Raw genomic sequence first — 23,556 nt, 5'->3', positions numbered from 1 at the left:
AATATCGATTGAAAGAAAGATCGACTCCTTTGTCTATAATAGTAGATTATGCAACAAGCCTATAATGATAATTAAGAAGCGAGTATGGATGTTTATGAAACGACCGCAAGCGAGTTTCATAATTTTCATACGAGCTTCTTAATTACCATTATAGGCGAGTTTCATAATTTTCATACGAGCTTCTTAATTACCATTATAGGCGAGTTTCATACGACTTTTTATGCTCGACCATATTTCTAACTTGAAATTATTCAGATGTATACATTTTATTTGTATCTGACAAGATCGGAAGTGACCTTGTTCTAGGTCGTGAACTGTGAGATGTGCGCAGACGCTAAAGTATTGATTTTTTCCGAGGAACAATAATGTCATTGACCTTGATGTAATCCCGTTAAACTTGATATAACCTCGATTATTGAATTCGACATTGAAAAACGAGATGACAAATTGAATTTATTCGAATATTATTTACAATTAACGCTAATTATTATAGTAACAGAACATAACCTTCTTCCTTCTTCCGTGACTTTTCGCTAATTCTCTTTCGATTGCATATCCGAGAATAATCTATACTTGCGGTTTTATAACGGTACAAAGATGGCTTGTCATTGGCTGAGCACCTGTAAGCTGAGTTGTCATTGGCTGAACACCTGTACTTTAATGAGTAGGAATACTTTAATGACATGCATTAAAGGGCTGCTACCAGATGTATAATTACTACATTTCGGCATGGTCGAGCATAAATATTGAAATGAATTCTTTATTAGAAACTTTCGTGTGTTTATTATAGTTTGTATTGGTTTATACGTTCATTACTTACAAAGCATAATTATGCCACAATATTTGCATTACATTTTGACAAAGTAGAAAGCTCTATTTCGTGTTTGTACACTCAGATTTCTATTCAAGTTATGTCTAGACAAAAAACACGAAAGCAGTTCAACAATGTCACGAGTTTACAGAACAAAGCACTTCGAGGAACTGCCTACTCAGTCTTCACCACAAATCACGTGGTTTCCCTGCCAACATTGTTCCCACTAAACCAACAGAATACAACTAAATTCTGCATTACATTTTAACATATGTCTAGTTCTAATGATGGCTGACATAAGCTGAAACTAGTCAACTAGGTACTTAAAACTTAGTTCATTTTAACATGTGAAAGTGGTTATACAGGGTGTCTCCAACCTTTAGGATCAAAATTATACAAATGGTAGAGAACATTGAGATCAGGGCTGTCTGTTGTACAACGAGGCAGGCAGGTAAGAATCTGTTGCCCAGGTGATCATGAATATGAAGTGGACAGTGTTACAACATGCTCTTGCAAACCACAAGATATTTAATGTTTTATTTCCAAAACAACATACACTTCACAGCAACAACTTAGAGTTTGGAGCAGTTGTTGAAAGTGGCGACCACCCGTTTCAATACATGCATTACAACGACGCATGAAATTTGGTAAGCAGTAACAAATATCACCATGGAAGCGCCAGGCAGTTGTTTGTTATGAAAATTAAAGCAGCTTACAGAAACGTCCCTCACATACACTTTCAAGGTCTCGTGGCGTCTGAAATATCCATTTCCGACCACTGGTTCCTGATGTCAAAATGCTCAGTTTAGAGTCCTCTATCATCTGTATAATTTTGACCCTAAAGGTTAGAGACACCCTGTACAAACGAAATCCCTAAGCAAGATATGCATTTCAAATCGGGTAAATCCTTCTGAAATGTACAAAAATACCAGAAGCATTCTTCGCCACTCTGAAAGCAATTTCTCGTCAAGTACATGTTTATTGTGGATTATATTTATTTGCTTCGTACGTAAATTGACGTTTAACACGAAGGTGAAATAAAATAATTATTCCTTTAATATACTAATTTCTAATATTTAAACTCCTAATGCTCTTTGGTACTTTTTATAATATACTACGAATTTGTAACCTTGATATATTTTTTCAATTTTTGTAGCTATATTATGTCCGATGAAATTTAAAATACTTAAAAATTTACTTTGTAACAGGGACAAGTTTTTCATAATCTCTGATTAATACTGTGTGTTATAAAAGTTGTGTTGTATCTTCAGGCAAACCAGGTTTAAGATCAATAGAGTGTAAGAGGAATGTGGTGAATAAAGATGAAGTTCCAGACCACACTTTCTTTATTGTACCATTATTTCTGCTTACATCTTATAAAGAATTTTCCAAGTTCTCACACTTTAGGCCTATTCTCAGGCAGATATATGATTCTCATGTGAATTCAGGTGAAAGGACTATAAAATAGTGAGAAAAATGAACACAGTCTTCACCACTATATTCACAGTTAAATATTTTAAAGCTGTCTACATACATTCATTTCATGTTCTATGGATTTACTTTTTCGTTTTAATCTTTAAGTAGAAGCGATGAGAGATTCACAACCATTTGCATCCTACTGCTTCCATCACGAGCCGCAGTATCTGCAACACAAATTAAATCATGAATCTGAGAAAAGACGAGCAGCTCAGTCCTGTAAATCTATGAGGACAGTCTCTTACAGAAATCAAACATAACTGCGATCCGTTTAGTACCGAGGGTTGTCATGGGTAACGAAAAAAAATTATCTCTAAAGGGATAAAATTATTAAAGTGCTATAAACGTTTAATTTATCACAAGTTCATACATAATATTATAGTAAAAAAACGTACGTAGATTTCAGATTGAGGAAGTGAACGGGCTAGGTTGCCTAGTAACAGTTGTGGTAATAGTAAATACAAATTAAGATTAAATATTTGCAATATTTCTAGGAACATATTTATATAATACAAAATGTTGAGGTAGAAATGAACGTGGCATTTCAGTGAAAAAACTTCAACATTCGTCAGCTAATAACATTCCAAGATTAAGTAAGAAATTTTTGTTAGGAATAACTTGATATTAACTCGTACTCCATCCTGAAAACAATTACGTAATGAGATAATTATACATTAAAACTAAAATAAGAAAAAAAAATCCATACATTAAGAGTGATCTAATATTATAGCAAATTAATAACATTTACATAAATAAAATTATATGCCGTAATGTTAATAATAGTTTAATATCAACACACAAAATACAATTAAATAAAGCCAAAAATATACAGACAATATAAAAATCACAGAAGGAAGCCTTTAGGAAATATTGAGAATTGCATTCTGTAGGAATCCATCACTGTAGATCAATACCAATCTAACTTAATACTAAAAATCTAAGAAAAGGACAATTATATTTTAAATATTCGCCAGTAATTCTAAATCGAAGCATTTGTTAAATTTTAGTATTTTAATTGGGAACATGATTCTCAGTACTTTCTGCGAAACTATATTTTTTCCGATAAGTTTTGAAACGTCAGTGAGTTCCAGCATTTAAATTACGTTTTCATGAAAAAAAAAAAAGCCTGAATTTTTCATCAATATCCTCCACGATTGGAAATGGAATTTTGTTTGTGTAAAGGAACTTCGATGTTGGAGGTACTGAAACCTCCGCTAGGGGTACCTATGTTCCGGCAACGAAACTACGAGCTAAATACATACAAAAGAACTTTGGAACTTAGTTCAGTTCCACACTGTGAATGTGACTTCCCAGGGAACTGTCCACAAATTTCCGCGATTAGCTGTTTAAAAAGAAACCTTGTACCCCTCTTCGCACTTAAGATTACGCTGCTTTGTTAATTGCATTTTATTTTCTTCCATCTTCATAGAATTTATATCCTTACTTTACGATCAGTTTCTTCCATATCTTTTGTTTCATTGACTATTCTTCTTTTCTCAATTCTTTCTTCAGTTTTCTGAATTCTTTCTTCAGTTTCTTCATTCTTCACTTCATTTCTTTTCGCCTTTTATTCACTTTCACTTCCCCATTTCGCATCACATCCTATTCACCGTTTCACTTCACTACACACTTCGCATTCCTACGATTTTTTAAGAAGGGTACAAGTTTCACAGAAGAGAGAAATAGATAACGAAACATTAACTTTAATATCAAGATTGACATCGATCAATTCTTGGGAAATCACAATCAAAATTTCGATACTATCTTTGGCACGAGCGTCCTAAAGAATATATCATAACGTATAAAATTTTTACATGTGAATAACTTTCGAATGAAAATTTTAATTCAGTAGTTTTTGAGTTGCATGAATTACATTTTTTCCTTTTCTAAAAGATTTCAAACGAATTTAAGATTTGACAATACACATTTATCCGAATATTAATAATTCACAGAGAGAATTTGAATGCATTTCCTAAGAGAAAAGTTAACAATATGGTATGGTACATGACACTTCTAAGATCTGTGTCAATTTAGTCGAGGGCTAAATATTATTTGCATTACGGCAATATTTGTGTACTGAAAGTAAGTAAACATTTTCTATTTTTCCGTGAACTTGAGATTTATGTTCCCACTACTTAATGAAGACTAACAGAAGCATGCAACAATCAAGTGAAATTGTTTAAATTAATTATTCATGTGGGCCAGCTGGAAAGAAGTGTTGATTATATGAAGCGATTTGTTCTATTTATAAACATCCCTCCAGAGCCCTGCAAATTAAAACATTCACAAAATTGAAATTCTATAGAGAATTATGAAAATCTTAAAGTAATGTGCTTACAAGTCACAAATTATATTTTTTCTCACAATACCATACAAACATTTGAACTGTATTTCAGTGTAATCAATTTAAAATCATAACGATCACTTTCAGGTTATTATATTAAAATATATTTTCTTTAAGAAGAAAACTAAAGTGGTATGGACACATGGTGCGAATGGGAGGAGGAGGAGGAAAACCAAAGACGGAAGGGTGAAGAGGGAAGGGAAGACCAAGGACGATTACATGGATAATATTGAGATGATGGCAAGGAAAAGATAAGATAAATGGAGGCAGACCCAACGCGGTAAGGCAAAAGGGAAAGATGAAGATATATTTGCTACTTGGATTCAGAAGAAGAAAGTATAATATACTGTATTATATCAAATTTAATATATTATAACAATTCACAGTTAATGCAGTACATAAATATGAAGACAAGGTTGTACCCGAGACACTGAAAGAGAAAATGTAGAATTCAACTGTCACAAGAATCTAAAAATTAGATTATAGACCATGTATTTCAGAATATAGGAATGATGTTTTCACGTTTACATAATGAACAGTGATTTATTATGAACTTATTTTCCGCGATTAAAAACTGAAAATTTCAAATAATTAGAAATAACTATCATATTGAAACACAGTGAGATTTAATTCAGTTATTAGTAAGATCAAATTAGGAATAATACTACTACATAAATCTAGAACTTAATTAAATAACACACATCACACATATATAGAATAAATTCTTACTCTAATACATATGGAAGAAATTATTATTTTTGTATCGAAATTCCGAGAAAAATAATCAAATTCACGTCACATAATAAAATACAAACTCATTAATTTTAGAATTAATTTCAGAATATGAGAAAATACAGAAATAAATGAAGTCCAGCTAAATAAAAAATATTACGAATTATCTCTTTCTCACACATGCAAATGTTACCATTGTTGTAAATTTAAAGAGTTAGGAGGAGCTGAAAAAAGTTATTTTCAAATATAAAATAATTTCAAGTAAACGTTATTTCAAAACACTTTTGCCTCACTAGAATTATCTTAGGAAGTCATCTTTTACTGTCTTATTGTGTTCATGAAGTCTCTTGTTTATGTAGACTGAACTACACAATCAAAGCTGCGAAATGATAGAGTTCTTAAAAAGTATTTGAACTATTCAGGAACCTGATAAATAATTTCGTTCACAATTTTTATAATTATTATAGTCTAAAAATTCATCTAGTTCTCTCAAAGAATTTTCGCTATGCTTATTACATCCCACGTTGCTCAACTACTTTCCGGGATCAGGTTTGTCTTTCCCAAGGTCTGAAGTGTTGCCTGTTCTATTTGATCCAGTTGTTTCGGCTAGCCTGATATATCGGACAGAACCAAAATGGAGACCGTGTCTTTTGCAATACGAATCTGATAAAGGTATTCTCTGGTCCGAAACTTGCAATATATTGTATGTCAATTCTGATGGCAACTGAAAATTCGTCGACATAACCACAATGAAAAGTGTAAAATCTCTTATCTGATACTTAACTTGGTGACAATGCGGCTCCAGATATCTTCCTGAAGATCCTCTTGTTAAGGGATTACCTTCTCTGCTCTGTCATGCACGCCGCCTAGATTTGAGGTAACAAGGAGAATATTTTAGAATTCTGTATTGTGCCAGCACGACCTTTATATTGCCTCCAAAACTCACACACCTTCATTTTGTGGCTATTTACGCTGTACGCATTCTAATTAAAACATTCGTGGGCTGTATTATATTATTATACTGTAAGTTATGTTCAATGTATTCTAAGTCATTTAAAATTTAACAATTGTTCGATTTTATTTTTCTCCACTAATCTTTTTCGTGTTATTTAATTTTATAACTCAACTGCCGCTAGAATACACATTATGCGCCAGTGCCAATTTATTATGTGATTTCCCCTGCCAATACTTAAATCTGTAGGTTTCAGGAATACTACTCACACCTGAAATTCAGTTGATTTTAGTTATATACAGGGTGTATGGTAAACACTGCACCAAAAATTAATGAGGTGATTCTACATGTTAAATATAACAAAACTTTTATTACACTTTCCCTTCGATGAAGCACCGTTAAACAGGGAAAAAAATAGTCTTCGCCCATGTTTGCAGCGCTCTATTGCGGTAATGGCCCGAGAGATATGGTTGAGTGCTATACAAGCAGATAGGTAAAAATAATCTGAACAATTCATGTCTTGAATTTTTTTTTTGTCAAATCAAACCGTTTAGCCGTGAATTAAACTGAATAGTTGAAATAAATCTTGCAACGCAGCGCACATCATATGTCACCGACTGAGTACAGCAGAGGGGGAGGGGAAGGTAAGGAGTGCAGGTCGCACTTGCTTAGAGTTATTGCAGTAGCCGTGATGTTGTCAAATGCTTCATAGAAACATTACGATTTCCTCTAAAACGGTGAATGTTAGAGAAAAACCTTATTTACATTTTTGAAATCTTTCCTCATGACCTATTATCAGTTTCATTTTGGTGCAGAAGTTTCCATCCAGCCTGTATGAATCAAGTATGAAGTTGTGAGCTGATTTTCTTTTGGAGGGAAATGTTTTTTGTTATATTTACATTATTATTATTATTATTATTATTATTATTATTATTATTATTATTATTATTATTATTATTATTATTATTACCTACAGTATATATGAATCTGACAATTCTTTTAAGAAGGATTGGTACCAAACTAGTTTTATGATACGTAATGTAATTTCCTGTCAAGGGAAGTGATGTAATTATGCTATTAAATAAAGAAAAAACATTCAGAATAATTATATTTAAGTCTATAATATTACAATAAATTGGAAATATGAATTCTTTTAACAACTGACGTTTGTGTACATTGGTATAATGTTGTGCATCTTCTATGCAAAATATTTAATATTTTAAATAGCTAAAAAGAATGAATACTATTATTTGAATTCAAGTTAAAAGTTTGGCAAGTATATGGATAACCTTTGAATAGGAAACTAGCTGTGTCTGTGGTAAATTCGCTGACCTACGTCCACTGCTGATTTCAGACTCGTGAATTTCCAAATGCAATTCGAACATCAAGTGGTCACATTAACAATGCTTTAATATCTGAAGCTAATATAAGAATAAATAATTTCTATAAAAATTATTTGAATTCTTTTGGTAACTGAAATTCAACAGTTCAGTTGAGGAATTTCAAGCTGGAGACTATTCCTTTTTATGACACGTCTTGAAACATTTAAATGGCAGTTATATATTAAAAGTTTCGTAATTGTAGTACTGACTTAGAACTTAAGTTAATATAAATGCAAGACCTTTCTTCAAAGGAGTGAAATTTCCACACGATACACACAGAGTTCTTTTTAGCATAAATAAAGTATGTTTATTTTATATTTTGAAATGTTTTCTAAATTTATATCCCAAATCTGAAGGGGACCATGCTTCTATGTTTTTAGAGTATAAGAAAACTATTGCTTTCTGTTAATCTATTTATATTTGTGTAATTTGTCTCAATTCTAATTTTATGAATTCAGAGCAGCGCTAGAAATTTGAACTTCGATCTCTCTACAAGAATAATTTTGGTTAAATGCGCATCAGCTAAGATTACCAATATTAACAGTTTCTGTATAACAGTTTGAAACCTGAATCGGGTTCATCTCATTCTCTCCTGCAATAAATTTTTAACTACAGAATAGATACAAGGCAATCTCGTAAAACAAGTAGACCTGTTGCGTTGTTTTATTTCATAGTATAATTGTTATAGTTTGTCACGATAAAGATCAAATTTATGTTAACACCTAAATTATACCATTCTTTCTTCAAAGTTCAAAATTTTTACATTTAAATAGTTTTCTTTCTTACAAAAGGATGATAATCGATTTAAGAAATTATACGACCTATTAACTGAACTCACCGATTGCCACTACGAGATGAAGAATGATGTTCGCCGCAATCTGGTCCATGGCGCTGATTCTCTTTTTCCAGTTGTAAAAATCTCTCGGCAACAATCCTCGGCAAAAAAAAAAAAATTAAGAAATTTGTCACAATTCATGCCAAAAACATATTTAGATTTAATTAAAACTATTTATTATACATATAAATACACAAAAATAACCCTCGTAAGTTTTATTTTCACTAATCCTTCAAATTGCAATGGCTATTATTTGTGTTACCTTCCACAGTATTGCTGTCAAAATAATATTTCCGGAACAAATTATTAGGTTTAGAGAAATTTAGTGACAGAACTTAGCACAGAGCTGCGAATGATCTCCTTTTTGAGGTAAGTATATGTAGATCCAAATTAAAACTTCCTTTTTTATATCAAATTCATTACTTTACTATATAAAACGAAACTTCCTTGACGTTTAATCTTTGGAACAGTACCTAGCAGTATCACCACCAATGAAGAGCAGTAACACCTGACAATTAACATGCAGACCAGCAAATTTGTACAAGTTACCCAAACATGTAAAATTTTGAAATTAAAAGTTGTCATCCATCTCGACCACAAACCAATTTTGTACATTTTCCATTAATGTGTTCTCTAATGGGAAGCTCCCGTCTGATTAGCGGTAATCTTGAATTTCAATTTAAGATTCATTTTTATTACATAATATGTATTATTTTAGAATATAATTTGAATCACATTTTGTTTATTTCTGATCACTCATACAAACTGAGGGAAAGAAGACAGAGGACGGACACTGGAAAGTTTTCTTTTCTCAATCGTACTATCAGGGACAGGAATGCTTTACCTGCAGACTTACTAAAGGCTTTACTATAACCAAAAGTGTATTTAAAAATAAGCTTATGGACTTTGCTAATAGACGGTAGTATATTATACACACTACTTAAAGGGTGTAATTGATGATTTGTTATTTGAAGTGTTATATCAGTGAAGAAGTGTGTTGTGTCAGGGAATTTTATAGTTCATAGTGGCAGTGTGAAGTATTTGAACAGAGAAATTTTTTTGAAGTTAGTGAAATCAGGGTAGTATCAGTGAAATTTGTCGTAGTTCCAGTCCAGTGAGTGAGATGACAGCGAAATGAGTGTAGTGCTGAAAGGTACTTGTGCAGGTATGAACATATCATACTCGTGGATTTTAATTCGAACTTAGGGTTGAGACAAATTACATTTACTTTAAATGTTATTTTAAGTGATCTTGCTTCATTTAATTTAGGATGCTCATTATTATTGTTATTATTATTATTATTATTATTATTATTATTGCTATTAATTATTATTAGTATTAATTGTTATTAATTATATTTTGTATTAATTGTGTTTATTATTAATTGTCATTATTGAGTGTAATTAGTTACCACTGCTACCGGGTATTTACAAATTTGCAGTGAGAATAAATGCATAATACATTCCAGCAAAAATTAAGTGTAAACTCAAGTTTTCGTAAACAAAAAATTTAACAGTCGCATATACGTGGGCTATAAAACTTAAAAGTCACATTTCATAATGATAAAAGTGCAATATGGTAAGTATTTTCCTCCTCCACCACCACCACCACCGCCACCACCAAACATTTAATTACCATGCATATGGATCACATTTACAACTCAGCTGATTTTCAAAATCTATTTCTAGAATAACTTCCACCACCAATATTTTAACAACACTGCTCAACCGTAACTACAACACTGACACACCGCACAGACATGGACTAACATTAAGACACTGTTCACTAATTGGCCAGAAAAGTTTTGTCATGCACAGACTAATCTACTGCACTTTTACCATTGACAAAAGTGAAGTGTTGACCAATTTATTTTTTGTAGTTGTCTATATATTTGTCGTCAAGTTCCCTCTATACCCACAATAAAATAATAAACCTCTTCTGCATTTTCCTTGAGTCATACTGACAAAGAAACGTGGCCAATTGATTTTCAAAAGTTTATTTAAATTCTTCTGTAATTCTTCAGCTAAATTACACCCAGAGCTTCTAATATGTAACAAGAAAATTAGAAAAGTGTTAATGTTTTCAATTTCATCAAATAAATTTCTAGCCTATGTGCATGAATTAATCAGCCAATATTATATTTATATTCTACAATTTTGGAATATATATTTTTCATAAATTGTCCTAACTTATTCATGTACGATATTATTCTTGTCTATGTTAACATTATATTATGTAATTTCAATGTAGCTATAATTTTAATTTAGTTTCTATTTTATTTTATTTTCTGTATTTCTGTTATATTAATAAAATATATTATGTAATTTCAGTGTAGCTATAATTTAGTTTTAGTTCTTATTTTATTTTCTGCACTCCTATTATATTCATAATATATCTGAACTGAAACCGAACACGAGCGCTGCTCATTCGGTCCTCAAATTTTGTTAATAGTATTGAATCCTGTTTTTATATTGATTGTAATATTTTATTTCTATTTCTACTCTTGTAATCATATTCTGTATCCTGTATACTTAAATAATAAATGAAATTAAAATATGAATAATTAAAAATTAATATTTAAATTTCATATTTGGTTTTCATTATTCGCTATAAATGGAAGGTTTATGTATTAAAAACTTAGCCAAGAGTGACGGCTAATCAAAACAAACTTTAAGATAACTGAAAATATTCTAGAGCAGCAGAACAGAAGTGGACGCGCCCTTCCACCCAAGTGACTTTAACGCATTAAAAAGGGTAACTTTTGGGGGTAGTAGGTTATTACAGGTACTTAAACCCCGGCCGTGGGGCACAAACACGGGTTCCCCCTCTTCAGTTCGTGCAGTCTTATGCCCCCATTTTCATAGGAACGTAACTGGATTTTTTCCGTCGTTTTCGTCTCTTTTTATTTGTAAGTGCTTTTACTTTTTCCCCCATTATACTCGTAATATGTGATATACAAGTGACTATGTGCAGTGTTCATTTTGTGTAGGAAGTATTGTGTTACAACTCTATCGCCGTCTTTGACCGTAACTCAGAGCGTACGTTTACACGTAAATTTCATTTTTAAATGTCAAGAAAACTCGTAATAACAGATGTCAGCAGACAGCGGCTATGTCTGTACCTGTAGTCAGAATAGCACGTCTCCGAGGTCAGCGTCGAACGTAACCCAAGCAAGCCAGGTCTATAAAATTATGTACACACAACAACGCTGTGCTTTATAATTCATAATCGACAATCTTTTAGTAGATTCTAATCCGTTTACATGAATTCGTGTGAACACCCAGATATCTCAATTTGAACTGGTTTTATAATTTTGGGTTTTCTGTTATTTCACTTCTATCATATTATGGGTTCGAAAAGTTCAAGATCAAACATTGGTTATAAATTGTTAATATCAGTTTATCTCACATTTATCCTGATATTCATTTGGATACAGAACGAGAAAAATGATTGAATGATAAGTTTTACTGCTCCGTTATGAATCACTAATGACATACAAGGCAAAGGCAACGTCGTGTAGTTCAAAAGTCAGTTGTTCGTAGGGGGCGTGTAGGGGCTCTTAGCACCATCGTCAGAAACGCGTTGTCCCAAGGTCAGCGGGGCGAGACTTGTACATGCATAGTTGAGGTCGTGCACCTTGTCAGAGTCGCGTGCAGCATGTCAGAGTCGATGTCAGAGTCGCGTGAACCACGTCAGCTTTGCGTACACCACGTCAGAGTCGCGCGCACAAAGAGTAGGAGGCGTATGAACCAGGAGTGGAGCCGATGACCCAGAGCCAGAGGGGCTTGTCCTTGAACCGAGAGGCGCTTGTTCCGAATGCTAGATGCGCTTCTCCCGGGTACCCCGCGCTTACCCGGTGTTTGTGAGGAGAAACGCCATCCACCGTGACCAGAGGCGCTACATAGTCCCGGGTCTCAGCCGCATAGCCCGTGATACAGCGGCGCTTACGAACAAGGTCAGCGGCCCGTAGCCCCAAGTCAAAGGTTCGTATCCCCATCGTCAAAGACGCGTATTGCCATCGTCAGAGGCGCTTAGCCTCATCGTCCCAACGTCAGAGGTGCGCGGGTCGTAGTCAAAGGCATGACCCCGACGCCTGATGCCTTGTCTAGGGATAAGAGAAGTGGATAGGCGCGAGGTCAGTGGCGCGTGTACCAGGGGACAGAGGCGCATATCCCAAGGTCAGTGGCGCATAACCTCGACGTCTCTGAAGGACAGGGAAGACAGGAATCTGTGGCGCTTATCCGCTCAACGGCACAAACACACTGCGAGCAGTGACACACCTTAAAGGTTGGACGCCCTTGTTTGCTAATAACGATGTAAGCACCAAGCGGACAGGGGGCCTGTCTCCGAAAGTCAAAGGCATTTGAGCCAGTAATAAGTGACCCATAGCCGTCAGTCAGTGGCCATACACCGGCGGACAGAGGCCCATGTCAGCAGACAGCGGCGTATGTACCTGTCGTCAGTGTCTCATAACCGCGTGATCAGTGACGCATACACCGGCGGAATAGAGGCGCATAGCCAAAGGGTCAGGGGCGCTTATTCACGACGGACATTGGCGCACGTCCCGAAGGATGGCGCACTTCACAACGGCCATTGGCGCCCTTACCAGCGGTCAGAGACGTTTGTCCTGTGAAGTCAGCGTCTGTAAAGTATAGAGTATAGCGAAGATAGGAACTGTGTCTTAACCGAGTCGTCAGTGGTGTAAAGACCGGCGGTCAGTGGCGTATGTACCTGTAGCCAGAGTAGCACGTCTCCGAGATCGTAACCCAAGTCTATAAGAAATAATGCAGATATAGCAACACTGCTTTCTAATTCATCATCGATAATCTTTTAGTAGATGCCAATTCATTTACCTGAATTCAAGTCAACGCTTAAAAATCTAAATTTGAACTGGTTTCATAAGCAACTGACTCTCGAACAAATTACAACGTGTTCATAATGTGTGTATAAGTTATGTGTGCAATGTCCGACGATACCATTTCACATTTTTCGAATCTTTATCTTGACTCCGGCTCAACGATCGCAGAACTTTACACTGTCTTTCTCTTCTATTTAAAATTCTGCGCATCTCAATCCCAAGTTATGTCGTCTCGTGTATTTATGCTCCAACCATAACCTAAATACTTGATCTCAGATCACCGGTACATTGGGTATACCTCATCATAACACTTCCTGATACTCTTCTTCATTCACCGTTTCAATTTCTTGTCACTGGAACTCCCTACCTCATACCTTAAGGGGCTGTCAAACATTTACTAATTTCAAAACTAATAGACTGCTTAGACTGTGAGCTTTCCTAAAATATAATTTTTTGAAGTACATAATTTTTTTTAATTTTAACATAACAATTTTCGTTATTATTTTAACAATTAATTCAATTCACATTAATATAATTGTTCCAATTTTAGAATTACATGTACGTAAACTTGTTTCCATTTTATTATTATTATTATTATTATTATTATTATTATTATTATTATTATTATTATTACTATTATTATTATTATTATCATTATTATTAATTGTATAATGTTCCTGTATTTCTGCTATTTTATTGCTATTGATCTAATACTGGCCGAGTGGAAGAGAGAGCTTTATGGCCTTAACTCTGTCAGTAGAAATACATTTACTAAACAAAAATAAATAATTTTGGACAGATCTTTATACTTCCGATTTTATGATATATCACCTCAATCATATGGAGTCCAAATGTTCAAGTTGTGATATTGGTTATTTATTGTTAAGACCAATCCATGTCACATTTACCCTGATGTTCATATTTTTACAGAACGAGAAAAGTTATTGAATGGTAAGTTCTGCTACACCATTATAAATCACTAAAGACTTACATCAGCGAGCTGAGAAGTTCCCCTGTGGGCTTCTTCGTAACAGGCGCGGAAGTAGAGACAACATCTGAAAGACGAAAAGAGCAAATCAATGACTGGTACAAAAGGAGTAGGAATATTTAAGCATTATCTGTAATAGGAATATACCGAAGATTTTGATAAAGTTGGGGAAGGCTTGGTGACTGATTATTTAGGTGAAAGACAGGACCCAATAACTTCTAGTTCTGAGGTCACTGGGCCAAGCACCAAAAGTCAGAGGTGCTTAGCCCCTTTCTCAGAGGCGAAGGTGAAATGTTTAGCAATCTTTATTCGCGTAATGACAAATCCCTCCTTACGTTTGTAGCGCTGAAATATGGACTAAATAACGAGGATGTTTTGTACTATTGGCGTAGAAACCTGCTAGTCCAAATTATGCTGTGAAACAGAAGAGAATTTGGACTAGCTGCCGACATAGCTTGGACATTGTTCACATCCCGTTTCTAAGAGTGGCCTCATTTTCTAGACTATTCTGGTGACTTTAGACGTGCTATCATATGGTGTAACCTAGCTCATTATTCATAAAAAAATTGTTAGATTCTGAGTTTCTAAATCAGACATCCTTGCAATATACATTATAATTTTTCAATTTATTCCGACTTCCACTTTTACTATGTCATACTAATTTTGACCAATAAACGGTATGTATCCATATGTTTCAACATACAATTTTTATCACCTCCCTAACATTTGTTTTTATCAGCTCCCTAACATTGTTTCTTTGTTTACCAACATTGTACTTTCAATAACTCTACCCTTTAAAATTATTCATGTTTATTTCGTCTTCAATTAAAACTTTTCTATCATCTTGTTTATATTAGTCAGGTTAAGTTCTAGCTTCTGCTGTATGAGATTATGGATAGTCACGTATCAGAGATTGTTTAATATATATATATATATATATATATATATATATATATATATAATTGAAGTGGGATGCAACTGTTTTAATAAAAATGGAACTGAATCAGTAATCGTCCATAGACTTCACTGTACTTGACAACTGGCAACAAGAGAACAGCTCATAGCACACTACTGCCATCTAGCGGAAACTTATAATAATGAGATGGCATAATAATACATTTTAAGACAATCTAGTATTTTAGTAAGTCAATGTTTTATTGTATTAAGGTAGGCCTACTTTATTTCTTCTAATCTTTATAGGCCCATACTTCTGTTTTTATCACCTCCCTACAATTTGTTTCTTTGTTTTCCAACATTTCAAACTGCAAATTCTTTACATTATTGTAAAACATGCTTTGCGATCGTCACTTGTTTACCGTTAACATTTGTGAAATAGAATTTTAGTAAGTCAATTAATATTAATTTATTGTATTAGAGTAGGCCTACTTTATTTCTTCTAATCTTTATATACTTTCTTTGAATCGTGTGATAGTCAATTAAATCCCACCGAAGTTTTTATTTTCTCTACATAAAGCAAAACCTCTAGTGAGATTACTATAGAGAACAGCTGCCTTCTTGAAAGATTCATAATTTACATTTAAATATAAAAACAAACCTAAAGATATGATCAAGTCCTTACCTTACTGAACTCCGGACCTCACGCTCTGATCCACTGGGTACGTTGCACCAACACATTTCAGAAACTGCAATTAACGGCAAGCCACATACTTCAGCCAGACCCTTGTAGACGGAAATTACGTGAAGTACGTGCTATGAACAAACACGTAGGTGCTGAGTATTAGACTAGCAAATTCATTTCCAATAATTTTATTAGCCTATAATTAATATTTTACTAAGGGATACAAATTAAAAGTGAGGCACACAAGAGTTTACATGCAGAACCACCTGTTAACTTCTTAAATGTTTTTGTAACCACTATACCACGCTGTGGCTTTCGGGTCATCACGGATCAAGTTTTTGTCCAGATTACACACTTTTATCACGATGTGATTGCTCAATTTCATGACGTAGTGAGAACGTAGCTACGAATTACAACTGGGCACTTTAGGCTACTCCAACTCCTCAGAAGCGCGGAAATGCGGATATACTCAAACCCATCGTTTGAACGCATTCAGGTATATAGACCCTTTTCGTTAAAGATGTCATGGATCAATAAAGAATTAAATGTTCTCTAAATTAAATTTAAGAGTACACGCATTGACACAACCCCACTTTCTTTACAAGACAAGATATTCAATGATGTTATTTATAAAATACGAAGACTTCGACGTTACAGACTATTCTGGAATACAGAACGAAGCAGAACGTCTCGATTGTTCTCGAAATCATGAGGCGAAGGGAAAGCTTAGAACTAAGGTTTTTCCGAGGTTTTCTCCAACCGTAAGGTGAATGCCAGGTAATCTATGGCGTAACCTCGACCTCATCTCGCTAAATACCATCTCGCTATCACCAATCTCACCGACGCTAAATAACCTAGTAGTTGAAACAGCGTCGTTAAGTAACCAACTAAAAAAATTAAGATCCCTGAAAAGTTTATTTAAGAGTTAAAATACTCCTTTGTGAATCCTGCTGCCGAAGGTGCGACAGAGAAATCGAACCAGAGAATTGGGGTTCGATACCCGTACTTTATTTTTTTTTATTTCAAACGGAGAAGCCGGCGCGTACCGAAATGTGCCTCAAGAATTCAGCCCGTGAATTTTTCCTGAAGTATTTATTTCAATGTGAAGTTCTTTCAAGCTCCATTAGCCTAAACACGTTGGTTGGCCACATCAGAATACTGCTATTCCTGTGACGTGCTTCAAACGTTCTAATCGATTTTATTCCACGATGTACTTTGTCCCTCATTCAATATAGTGAAGAGAAAGCTGTACATGAATCGCTAACGATCTTGGTTTCAGCTGCCCGTCATCTCTCGAAGACGAGGGGAATTTAGAGACATCCAATATTGCATCCAGGAAATACACCAAGAGTAGTCAAATGCGTCCTGGCAAATAATTTTGCAGTAATTAAAACATTTTCTGTAGAAAGTACGACTAAGGATATTTAATTTTGCTCCAATATTTGTACTTTGAATAGGTCAGTGGTTTCCTGCCTGGAACAGACGGCAAATATTGAAACACTTGAGAAATTAAACGTTTAAGTTTGATTTCAAATTTAGAAATCGATGAGTGCATAAATTAAAAAAAAAAGATTGGGATCATTTCTATTTAATTTTATACGCATTATCATTTAGAAATAACGAAAAAAAAAAAATACGAATCATCCTTAAGTAAAAAAATTTAGACGCAATTCTTATAATGGCAGAAGTGCAGTAGGTTGTAATTTCTCCATCACCAAGCTTTTTTTTTTAACAACTTACTAAACCTCCACACACTACGGTTAATTTTATCCAACACACGAACACAAAATGGCTAACATTCAGAGTACCTTCACCAAATTAGTTTCTGTATGCTACATACATTTTTCCAACTATTTTACTGCACTTTCATCATTTGCACAAAATGGTGGACATTTTAACCATTTAAAAACCATGATAAAATTTCCAGTTACATTCAAACATTTAAGACCAATCTCTTTAATCAATTTAATTTACTTGCTTCCTCTTTCCATGCGTCGAAAAAGACGTTCGAGGCTAAGATATTTAACACAATCCTACCCGAACAGTATGAAACACAAGCCTATAACGTACATTCTTCGGGAACCCCATTCTTCAATGGCGTATTTAACTAGCGTCGCTTTGTTTTCAGTCTGAATACAAAAAAACTGATATGGCTGCAGAAAATGTCGTTTAACAAAATGGAGTCCCCGAGTAAAATATTGGATGTCGAGATAACACGATTTTCCAGAATAGTCTAGCATCCAGTGGTTCCCTACAATAAACGGACGTATTCTTCTGTAATGTAAAATTGCTTTAAATCAAAACATATTTAAAATAACTTATTCATATCTTATATAATTTCTAATATTTTATTCTGTTAAACTATCGATACTGCAACTATCAAGAACTTTGTTTAAATTATAACAGAAAATATCTGACGCGATTCAAAGTTACAGCTATAATTGTCTTCTATTTATTTTCGTTTCATTAAAAATTAGATTTCACTTTGAAATAATGCTTTAACTCCACCTGAACGAAACACGGTTACAAGTTGGAAATTCAACAGCCACCTTACCAAACCCAGGACCGTCCGCTCTCCTCTACGACGTACGTTGAACTAAATGGAGTCCAGCGTTCAGCAACATGTAGTAACGGCAAGCCATTCGGTTCAGCCAATGAGATTGCAGACGGAAATTACGTAGATATCGCTGTTCAGGAACATTAACAAACGTTTAGTATAATATAGGGTGATGAATAGCTTTAAATGTGTGTATAAGTTGTTGAAAATAATTTCTAATGCAACTGTTCGACATTTCTGTCTGTCTGCCTTCGAAATCCCACATACATACAAATAATCGTAATGAAATATTAAGGCGGAAGTTGACCCAATTCTAATATCCACTCCTTTACATTCGACCCTCTCGCATGGTACAGAAATTTACTAGCCCCAACACTGAACGCACTCAGGGGTGCACAAACCTATTCATACTATTAATATTACATTTAGAAATATATAGGATTACTATTAATTTAAAAATTTAGAAATTATATGAGTACGTACAAGGTAATAGTGTCAGTGCAACATGAACTTTGCTTTACTACTTTCTTGGTTAACGAAGATTGCTACCATATTGTTATAATTTTTCTTTAGTGAAATATATGGTACACTGACGTTCAACGGTGTCCGACCTACGATTTTATGATCGTGTAAGCGAACTTTCTAACCAAGGGATAAGTAAGAACCAAAGATGTGAAAAATTGACAAACTTTGAAAGAGTTCCGCTTGTTCTCACTAGGTGGCACCATTATTGAGAGACGTTAAAAAGTGTCAGGGAAAATGATTATGTAGATTAAGCATAAATTATTCTTATAATAGACAATATCAGCGGCTTCCAGCCGAACTCAGTACTGTTTACAACCAGCAGAGTGGGGTGAAAAGTTGAATTCTATAATGCGGGTATATTTATCTACGATTGGTAACAGTGACTATTATCTTCGCCATCTATTCATAGAAGTAATAACTAAAGAATCCACATTTACACCAACAAATTATCGATCACTATCGATTAGTAGGATCAGCTATCTTTTAACGTCAGTGTACAATATTTCAGTTCGCCGATGAGTTCAGTTGTGCCATTTCTTCAGTCACCCATGCCCAAATGTAGCTTTTACACTACGCTAAGCAGACAAAGAATACGTTATGCATTTCCAGCGTTTAATAAAAAATTGATGTGTAAACTTTGCTGTGTTCAAAGAAAAGTTCTTCATGCAATTAGCGGAGTCGACTATCTTACATCAAATAAATTTCTTCACGAAATTTTAAACAACGAGTCCATTGAATATTACTCACAGACATTACTGAAACTGTTCAATACATCAAAAGTAGGGGCCGGCAAACTGTCGATCAGGCTTGCCCATGACTGTTTACGTCCGCGAGCGGGCTTACGCTTCGTATCGTTCTCCCGCCTGCAACCTTCCCTCTCAAGCAGGCAGACAGTGTGGTTGCACGTGACTCCTAAACAGTCCTAAGAGTGACCCGAAAGGACTGTTGGGTTCCGCCGACCTGCAGCAGACTGCTGCTTTCAGATGCATGATAAATATGAACCAAGTCATTCAAACCTGACAAGAAGCCTACAGATATAGACAAACTACTGAAAACTTAATTTGTTGTCTTCTGAAACGTACCGTTAATAAAGACAAAGAAAACTATTTATCGTCAACATAATATCCATTAAATGCCAACAGTTATTATAAATTACTTGCACTTTCCTTGTCATCGTAGTAATATAAATTTAATGCAAACCATTCAAACTTTCAGCTTCATAAATAGAAAGAAATCTGTCCCTCAGAAGTTAAATAGCAAATCAATATTCTGAAGAACGAAAAACTTTTATACATTTTACAGGTATTCATGAGGCTTTTAATTGTTGATAAGGAAAAAGTTAAAATGAAATATTCCCTTCCCTTCCCTTCCCTTCCCTTCCCTTCCCTTCCCTTCCCTTCCCTTCCCTTCCCTTCCCTTCCCTTCCCTTCCCTTCCCTTCCCTTCTCAACTAGTCACAAGTTACGAAATGTTACTATTTTGTTGAGTCAGATGCACTTTGCAGGAATATGAAATGTATAATATTGTCTTATTACTTTATGAATTCTGTAGCGCAATAAATCGTAAAACTGTGTTTCTTTAATCAAGAAATATCTGCCGTGTTGGACCATAAGATAAAGATTTTTTGAAGTGACTAAATAGGCAACGAACTTAGGTTTCAAACTAGTACTGTTTCATCTTAACCAGCGCAGACTGGCTTCCCTGAATGCAAGTCACTCTACCTTATAATACGAGCAAACAGGCAGGCTTTCTTGGGTCACGCCTGGACTGAACCTATAAAATCCGGGCTCATTGTGTTCAGGCTAAAAGTTAACTTGCTTTGTAGCGTCACCGGAACCCAAGCCTGACGGCAACCGGGTACGGGCGTGCGTCTTGTGTGATTTGCCGGTCTCTAATCAAAAGGTAGTAAGTTCGAGTCCCTTCGTGGTAGTTCTTTTTATTCCAAGACTTCAATCAGTGGTGTACTGGCTCAAAACATATTTCACGCAATTAGGTGCGAGTTTGAACACGCAGAACCCTAGTTCCCTATCTAAAACCTCTCCACAACGCCTTACATTTCTTCGGTTAAATTCTGAAACACCCGGTATAACGGTTGTTTTAACTAATATCCTTTAACGAGTGAATGGATTACCTAAAGCAAGAGAAAAAGTAATGTAATGAATAGTCAATTGCGCTTTGTTTTTTTTTTTAAATTAGAGGTACCGGACTTTTATTACAACTTAGTTTTACATCTTGGTTCACAAAGTTCATGCATAATTTTATAGACTGTGCTCAAAATAACCACCATCAGTTCTAATACAGATTTCTAAGCGCTGCATCATTGATTGTTTTACTCTCTTCCACATTCCTGGTGTCTGTGGTATCTGCTGACGTCTTTCTTCAAAACACTGGCGAAGAATTTCAATGTTTTTAGTAGATCTTGAATACACAATTGCTTTTAAATGTCCCCATATGTAAAAATCCATGATGCGATGCTTGGTTGCCTGCATTATAGTGGACTTTACGACAAATTATGTAAAAATAGAGTTGTAATAAGCAGACATGTATGTAATGAGAAGTACCTGTAATAAAAAAAAACGAAATTGAGGACACGAACGGAAAAACGTGTTAACCAACACTTTTTTTTATAGAATAGAGGAAAATAGAATTTTGTGAATGAGGTTGAAAAAATATTACAAATTACTTTGATTTATTTCTGTGAACATGAGGTACAAGCATACAGTATAAATTTACATATTTTGTCAAAGATTTTCTCTTTTTATTTGTTCAAAATAAGATAACTTTATTAATATAAAAATAAAAAAAAATTCACAAAAACTATTCCCTACATAAAAAATTCTCTTTATGACTGACAAAAAAAAATCTTTAATGAAGCCAGATTTCTGGATTAGACTTCCTGTTACGATAATTTCCACTAATTTTCACATTTTCGCAAACATTCCCTTCTTCTACTGCCACCAATGTTTCTCTTATATCAACAGTATAGTGTACCAACATAAACATTCTTAAAGCGAAATAATAAATGCAGTTTTTACTTATTCAATTCCTAAAATTCATAGATTATAAGAGTGTTATCCTGCTAATATTTCATTCTGTAAAACTAAAATATACTGGTACCGGTATTATATAACTTTATAAGAGATAGACCTACTATTTTTCTCATTTACAATATTTGATTCTGTGTTATATATATATATATATATATATATATATATATATATATATATATATATATATATATAGAGTTAGTATTTCTAATTACAGTAAACTGAGGTAAACTTGACAAATGGGGTAAATTTGATTTAAAAAATTCAAATCATGATACCAAATGCACTGTATATGCTTTTAATGTTAATTATTTCTTCCCCGTTTCTTAAGAACTTAATTTTTATCATTTATTCTTGGTCACAATCAGAAATGATTTGATCATTTAAATCTTTCTTTTTTTGTGGCCAAATTTTCCCCACATATCAAGTTTACCCCAGTTTACTACAATATTAAAAAACTATTTAATTATATTTTAATATTGTTCTAATATTATTACATTCCAAATGCAGCAATAGCAACCCCATGTAATAGAAATTGCATCATAATATCACAGTGTTTCAAATTACACTCCAAAATATGTCGGTGAAACAATCTCGTACTTTAAAAAAATGTTATTTATGATTTCTGCTTCAAATAGTCATACATTTCACTACTTAGCATTTCACACACACCATTCGAACCACCCTGTCAGTTAAGAGAAATTATAAATAATTATACAGTACGTTTTTCACATTATAATTATTCCACATGTGACTGAAAAATGTACAGCATAAACGTAAGTAATTTCAGAGAGCTATTCTTTGAGATATTTCAAACAAAATACATCAATACAATTTTTATCGTTTTTGCTTCCTTTTCGAGATAAAAAGGTTTTGTAGGAAATATTTCATAGAGTCCTTTGGGAAAAGCATTGATTGAATTCCCAATATGCTCACAATCAGCTAATTTAAGAGAGCAATGTATTATGATAATAAAGGACAAAACCAAAATTCGGTCCATCAGGTGTGCAGAAATTTCATCCCAACAAAATTTGTTAATGTAACATTGTAAAATACATTTGCGGAACGAAAAGTTGCATTTGCTCTGATCAGACAGCTGGGGAGGAGAGTAAAACAATAGAAGCTGGAGGTTAGGAGTTAAATGGAGGCTGATGAGTAGCAATATGGTGGATGGAAAAGAATAGCGAGTGACTCTAGATAACTGCGACAGGAAAACAAAACAAAAACATCAGTAACTAGCATGCAGTATTACTGATACTGAAAAAAGTGGTTTTAGTCATGTATGTATGTATTTATTTACACTGCAAGTGGGCAAGCACCCGGTGGCAGTGGTATACACAATATAAACAATACACAAAAAAAATTATAAGCAATACACAATAAATTTACAATACACAATACAATTATACAATACACAATAAATAAGAATACACAATACAATAAGAATGCACAATATAATTTAACTCAATAA

The 23,556-nt window shown here is 34.0% G+C and overlaps 1 long non-coding RNA gene across 1 annotated transcript; it reads right to left on the bottom strand.

Moving 5' to 3' along the window:
• Positions 1–4,502: 4,502 nt before the first annotated feature.
• Positions 4,503–16,083, bottom strand: LOC138695235 (uncharacterized). The gene is made up of 4 exons (XR_011331089.1): positions 15,958–16,083; positions 14,382–14,445; positions 8,536–8,631; positions 4,503–6,229 (listed from the first exon to the last, which is right to left on the bottom strand). It is a non-coding gene; the product is annotated as an uncharacterized lncRNA (long non-coding RNA).
• Positions 16,084–23,556: the final 7,473 nt, after the last annotated feature.

This window comes from Periplaneta americana, chromosome 2, assembly GCF_040183065.1.
Source record: "Periplaneta americana isolate PAMFEO1 chromosome 2, P.americana_PAMFEO1_priV1, whole genome shotgun sequence".
Classification (NCBI taxonomy): Eukaryota; Metazoa; Arthropoda; class Insecta; order Blattodea; family Blattidae; genus Periplaneta; species Periplaneta americana.
Note: the sequence above shows the minus strand (reverse complement) of the source record. Positions and strands in the feature narration are given on the sequence as shown.